The sequence below is a fragment of the Staurois parvus genome, unplaced genomic scaffold (genome assembly GCF_062004578.1).
Source record: "Staurois parvus isolate SC_StPar_1 unplaced genomic scaffold, SC_StPar_1.0 ptg003189l, whole genome shotgun sequence".
Taxonomy (NCBI): Eukaryota; Metazoa; Chordata; class Amphibia; order Anura; family Ranidae; genus Staurois; species Staurois parvus.
Window position 1 is genome coordinate 24,056 of NW_028320985.1, and position 6,916 is coordinate 30,971.

Consider the following 6,916-nt stretch of genomic DNA (forward strand, 5'->3'; position numbering starts at 1 on the left):
CCCTATATCCGCTCTCCCCAGACCCCGCATTCACTATATCCGCTCTCCCAGGACCCCGCATTCACTATATCCGCTCTCCCCGGACCCCGCATTCACTGTATCCGTTCTCCCCGGACCCCGCATTCACTATATCCGCCCTCCCAGACCCTGCATTCACTATATCCGCTCTCCCCGGACCCCGCATTCACTATATCCGCTCTCCCCGGACCCCGTATTCACTATATCCGCTCTCCCCGGACCCCGCATTCACTATATCCACTCTCTCCGGACCCCGCATTCACTATATCTGCTCTCCCCTGACCCCGCATTCACTATATCCGCTCTCCCCGGACCCCGCATTCACTATATCCGCTCTCCCCGGACCCCGCATTCACTGTATCCGCTCTCCCCGGACCCCGCATTCACTATATCCACTCTCTCCGGACCCCGCAATCACTATATCCGCTCTCCCCGGACCCCGCATTCACTATATCCGCTCTCCCCGGACCCCGCATTCACTATATCTGCTCTCCCCTGACCCCGCATTCACTATAACCGCTCTCCCAGGACCCCGCATTCCCTATATCCGCTCTCCCCAGACCCCGCATTCACTATATCTGCTCTCCCCGGACCCCGCATTCACTGTATCCGTTCTCCCAGGACCCCGCATTCACTATATCCGCTCTCCCCGGACCCCGCATTCACTGTATCCGTTCTCCCCGGACCCCGCATTCACTATATCCGCCCTCCCAGACCCTGCATTCACTATATCCGCTCTCCCCGGACCCTGTATTCACTATATCCGCTCTCCCCGGACCCCGCATTCACTATATCCGCTCTCCCCAGACACCGCATTCACTATATCCGCTCTCCCCGGACACCGCATTCACTATATCCGCTCTCCCCGGACACCGCATTCACTATATCCGCTCTCCCCGGACCCCGCATTCACTATATCCGCTCTCCCCGGACCCCGCATTCACTATATCCGCTCTCCCCGGACACCGCATTCCCTATATCCGCTCTCCCCGGACCCCGCATTCACTATATCCGCTCTCCCCGGACCCCACATTCACTATATCCGCTCTCCCCGGACCCCGCATTCACTATATCCGGTCTCCCCAGACCCCGCATTCACTATATCCGCTCTCCCCGGACCCCGCATTCACTATACCCGCTCTCCCCGGACCCCGCAATCACTATATCCGCTCTCCCCGGACCCCGCATTCACTATATCCGGTCTCCTCGGACCCCGCATTCACTATATCCGCTCTCCCCGGACCCCGCATTCACTACATTGTAACATGACAACAATGTCTCCCATGTTGTCATGTTACAATGTATTCCCCTCCCCCCTGAAATGCCCCCCATGTTGTCATGTTACAATGTATTCCCCCCCTGAAATGTCCCCCATGTTGTCATGTTACAATGTATTCCCCCTCCCCCCTGAAATGTCCCCCATGTTGTCATGTTACAATGTATTCCCCCCTGAAATGTCCCCCATGTTGTCATGTTACAATGTATTCCCCCCCTGAAATGTCCCCCATGTTGTCATGTTACAATGTATTCCCCCCCCCCTGAAATGTCCCCCATGTTGTCATGTTACAATGTATTCCCCCCCCCCTGAAATGCCCCCCATGTTGTCATGTTACAATGTATTTATTGGGATTGGATGTGATGGACACAAAGTGACACATAATTGTGAAGTGGAAGGAAAATGAGAAATGGTTTTCAATATTTTTTACAAATTAATCTGTGAAAAGTGTGGCGGCATTTGTATTCAGCCCCCTTTACTCTGATACCCCTAACTAAAATCTAGTGGAACCAATTGCCTTCAGAAGTCACCTAATTAGTTCATAGAGTCCCCCTGTGTGTCATGTGATCTCAGTATAGACAGCTGTTCTGTGAAGCCCTCAGAGTTTTGTTAGAGAACATTAGTGAAGAAACAGCATCACGAAGGCCAAGGAAAACAACAGACGGGTCAGGGATAAAGTTGAAGAGAAATTTAAAGCAGGGTTAGGTTTTCCTTCCACTTCACAATGATGTGCCACTCTGTGTCGGTCTATCACATAAAATCCCAATAAAATGGATTGACGTTTTTGGTTGTCACATGAACAAATTTGGAAAATGTCAAGGGGTATGAAGACGTCTTCAAGGCCCCGTATCTCTGGTTTCCTTCAATTCAGCTTTGAACCTTAGAATCAGATCAGATCGGCTCATTCTGATTGGCTGATGGGGTGAGATCAGCTCATTCTGATTGGCTGATGGGGTTGCTGTAGCTTTCAAACCCCTTTTTTTGCCTCATTGGGAGAGCGGGGGATGGTTGGTATCGCTGATACAGACACCGATGTGTATTTTCCTTCACAGTTTGGTGGAACTCTTCTTACCCAAAATGATCTTCAACACCCCGGTGATCGTGGATCGCGCACTGCGACGCATGGGCATGTGGAGTATGTTCGATGAGAACAGCGCCGACTTCTCCGGGATCTCAAAGAAAGAGAAGTTCAGCGTTTCCTCAGTGAGTATCTTTCTTTCATATTTAATATGTGGATGAAGTATGGTAATCCTATAACAGGCGCCATCCCTATAGAGCGGGGGGGGGGGCTCCAGACTTGTCATTCAAAGGGCCAGTTTACTGTACTTCAGGCTTCAGGGGGGCCGGATTGTGGTCAGTGGGGTTAGAATATGTCTCAGGCCCAGCATCAGTGAGAATAAACATGGCCTCAGGGGTGGTGGTCAGTAAAAGGAAGAGTATTGCCCCATCATTGGTATCAGTGGGAGGAATAGTGTCCCATCATTGGTATCAGTGGGAGGAATAGTGCCCCAATGTTGGTGTCAGTGGGAGGAATAGTGCCCCATCATTGGTGTCAGTGGGAGGAATAGTGTCCCATCATTGGTGTCAGTGGAAGGAATAGTGCCCCATCATTGGTATCAGTGGGAGGAATAGTGTCCCATCATTGGTGTCAGTGGAAGGAATAGTGTCCCATCATTGGTGTCAGTGGGGGGAAAGTGCCCCATCATTGGTGTCAGTGGGAGGAATAGTGCTCCATCATTGGTGTCAGTGGGAGGAATAGTGCCCCATCATTGGTGTCAGTGGGGGGGAAAGGGCCCCATCATTGGTGTCAGTGGGAGGAATAGTGCCCCATCATTGGTGTCAGTGGGAGGAATAGTGCCCCATCATTGGTGTCAGTGGGAGGAATAGTGCCCCATCATTGGTGTCAGTGGGGGGGAAAGGGCCTCATCATTGGTGTCAGTGGGAGGAATAGTGCCCCATCATTGGTGTCAGTGGGAGGAATAGTGCCCTGTATCATTCAAAGGAATAGTGCCCCAAGGGCCAGTTAAAAGCTGTCAAAGGGCCACATCCGGCCCATGGGCTCACGGTTTGGAGACCTCTTCTATAGGGAATGCATAGAGCAAATAATTTCCCCCCCCCTATAGGAGAGATGGGAATACAGGTAAGGGGACTCTAAGTGTTCCATAATAGGAAACATAACCAATGTATAAAAAAGTACAAATGTTTATTTCAGACAATAATAACAATTGCAATACAAAAGTTGCGTCCAAACAGTAACACCGCGTGCGCCCATATCGGTGATGTCACTGGTATATAAAAGCTGCAAGTCCTTGTGTACGGCCCATAGATGATAGAGCACTCGGGCAGCTGGTCCTCTCTGCTCACCTCCACACCCCAAACACCCCTCTCTGCTCACCTCCACACCCCAAACACCCCTCTCTGCTCACCTCCACGCCCCAAACACCCCTCTCTGCTCACCTCCACACCCCAAACACCCCTCTCTGCTCACCTCCACACCCCAAACGCCCCTCTCTGCTCACCTCCACACCCCTCTCTGCTCACCTCCACACCCCAAACAGCCCTCTCTGCTCACCTCCACACCCCAAACACCCCTCTCTGCTCACCTCCACACCCCAAACACCCCTCTCTGCTCACCTCCACACCCCAAACCCCTCTCTGCTCACCTCCACACCCCAAACACCCCTCTCTGCTCATCTCGACATCCCAAACCCCTCTCTGCTCACCTCCACACCTCAAACACCCCTCTCTGCTCACCTCCACACCCCAAACACCCCTCTCTGCTCACCTCCACACCCCAAACGCCCCTCTCTGCTCACCTCCACACCCCAAACACCCCTCTCTGCTCACCTCCACACCTCAAACACCCCTCTCTGCTCACCTCCACACCCCAAGCACCCCTCTCTGCTCACCTCCACATCCCAAACACCCCTCTCTGCTCACCTCCACATCCCTCTCTGCTCACCTCCACACCCCAAACACCCCTCTCTGCTCACCTCCACACCCCAAACACCCCTCTCTGCTCACCTCCACACCCCAAACACCCCTCTCTGCTCACCTCCACACCCCAAGCACCCCTCTCTGCTCTGTGTGTGGACAGGCGAGGGGACATATAGCTGGTTGCTAGGTGTAAGGGGGGAGGAGCACCTTGTCTCCGTGTTGATGGGCATAAGGGCCTCTTCCCCACAACCATGGCCTTTGGTTGTGGGGGTCTGTGGGCAGGGGGCTTTTTAGAATCTGGAAGCCCCAGATCCTGACCCCCCACCCCATGTGAATGAGTATGGGGGACATGGTACCACTACCTATTCACAAAAAAAGTGTATTGTAAAAAAAGACAGAAGACAGTCTTTGACAAGTCCTTTATTAAAAATTAAAAGTAAAGAAAATGTCCCCCGAAGTAGATCCAACATCAATCACGATGCCCGCCGCCGCTACCCCATAAAAGGAAAAAAATCTCTCTGCTCTGCAAGCACACAATAGGCTCCTTCAGAATGGAGAGTGGGGGAAGGTTACATTTACCAGCCATATCCTTTCTGGAATGAACACAGTGAGTGATCAGTACTGATCACTTCCTGTGTTCATTCATAACTGAAGTATAGTAAACTGTGCGTATTTGTCGGGGGGAGAGTCGGGTTAGCCCCGTATGGTTTCTAACAGCAGCCTTGCCTTTATCCCTCCAATTTCCCTCTCCCGGCACAAATTCTCCCTCTCTTAGCACTAATCCCCACCCCCTCCCCATACACACAAATCTTCCACCCCCCAAAATCCCTCTTCCTAACAGAAATGCACTATCCTAGTACAAATCCGCCCTCCAAATCGCCCCTTCTAGTACAAATCCCTCCAAATCCCCTCTGCTAGCACTAATCCCCCCCCCCCAAAAAAATTCCCGTTTTAGCACAAATCCCTTCAATCACCCCTAGTAGCACAAATCCCCTCCCAAATCCCTCTTCATAACAGAAATCCACTGTCCTAGTACAAATCCCTTCTCCAAATCACCCCTTCTAGTACAAATCCTCCTAAATCCCCTTCTCTCAGCACAAATCCCCCCCCCCCAAATACCCTCTGCTAGCACTACACCCCCCCCTCCCCAAATCTCCCCTCCTAGCACAAATCCCTTCAATCACCTCTACTAGCACAATTCCCTCCCCCAAATCACTCTTCCTAACAGAAATCCACTCTCCTAGTATAAATCCCCCCTCCAAATCTCCCCTTCTAGTACAAATCCCCCCAAATCCCCCTCCATCAGCACAAATCACCTCCCAATCCCCTCTGCTAGCACTAATCCCCCCCTCCCCAAATTTCCCCTCCTTGCACAAATCCCTTCAATCACCCCTACTAGCACAAATCCCCTCCCCCCAAATCCCTCTTCCTAACAAAAATCCATTCTCCTAGTATAAATCCCCCCTCCAAGTCTCCCCTTCTAGTACAAATTCCCCCAAACCCCACTCTCTCTCAGCACAAGTCCCACCCAATTCCCCCCTAATTGCACTAAACCCCCCCAAAAAAAATTTCCCCCTCTAGAACACATCCTGCCCCCCCCCCCCCCAATCCCCCTTCCTAACAGAAATCCATTTTCCTAGTACAAATTCCTCCTCCAATTCCCCCTCTTCTAATACAAATCCCCTTCTCTCAGCACAAATCCCCCCCAAACCCCCTCTGCTAGCAATAACCCCCCCAAAAAAGTGTCCCCTCATCGCACAAATCCCTTCATTTACCCCTACTAGCACACATCCTGGCCCCCCCTCAATCCCTCTTCAGAAGTCCACTCTCCTAGTGTCTTTCATTTATCTTAGTCCCCCAATCTTTTTTTTTTTTTTTTTAAGGTTTGTTTGTTTTTTTTAATTTTGCATTCTTTTAACTTTTTTAAGTTCATTCCTTGACTTTTTTGTGTTGACAGGTTTTCCACCGATCTCATATCAGATTGGAGGAGAGAGGGACGACGGACAGCGCTGCGACTTCTGGCATATTAAACTTAGCCCCGCCTCCAGTCCCCCCGTTCAATGTTAATCGCCCGTTCATCATGATATTGTACCACAAAGTCACCAAAACCATCCTCGGGATTGGCCGATTCAAGGACCCCGTGTGGCCCCATGTGACCTGGGATATAATCGGATGAAGCAGATATAAAGTGCTGAACAAAATGAAACCATCCTGCTGAGAATAAAGGGGATGTGCTGAACAATTTCTGTGTTGTTGTTTTCCCCCGGATTGCCTTTGTGTTAATGAGTGAGAGATACCAGCCGGTAATGGGGGACCAATAGGGTGGTGTGGGGGAGTCACAAACTGAGCTCTGATAGACATGTGCATTGGGAACCTCATCATTGGTGTCAGTGGGAGGAATAGTGCCCCATCATTGGTGTCAGTGGGGGGAATAGTGCCCCATCATTGGTGTCAGTGAGATAAATAGTGCCCAATCATTGGTGTCAGTGGGAGGAATAGTGCCCCATCATTGGTGTCAGTGGGAGGAATAGTGCCCCATCATTGGTGTCAGTGGGAGGAATAGTGTCCCATCATTGGTGTCAGTGGGAGGAATAGTGCCCCATCATTGGTGTCAGTGGGGGGAATAGTATGCCATCATTGGTGTCAGTGAGATAAATAGTGCCCAATCATTGGTGTCAGTGGGAG

The 6,916-nt window shown here is 51.2% G+C and overlaps 1 long non-coding RNA gene across 1 annotated transcript; it reads left to right on the forward strand.

Moving 5' to 3' along the window:
• The first annotated feature begins 2,358 nt into the window (after positions 1–2,358).
• On the forward strand, positions 2,359–6,473 carry LOC149428498 (uncharacterized). The gene is made up of 2 exons (XR_016310724.1): positions 2,359–2,497; positions 6,189–6,473. It is a non-coding gene; the product is annotated as an uncharacterized LOC149428498 (long non-coding RNA).
• The last annotated feature ends 443 nt before the right edge of the window (positions 6,474–6,916 follow it).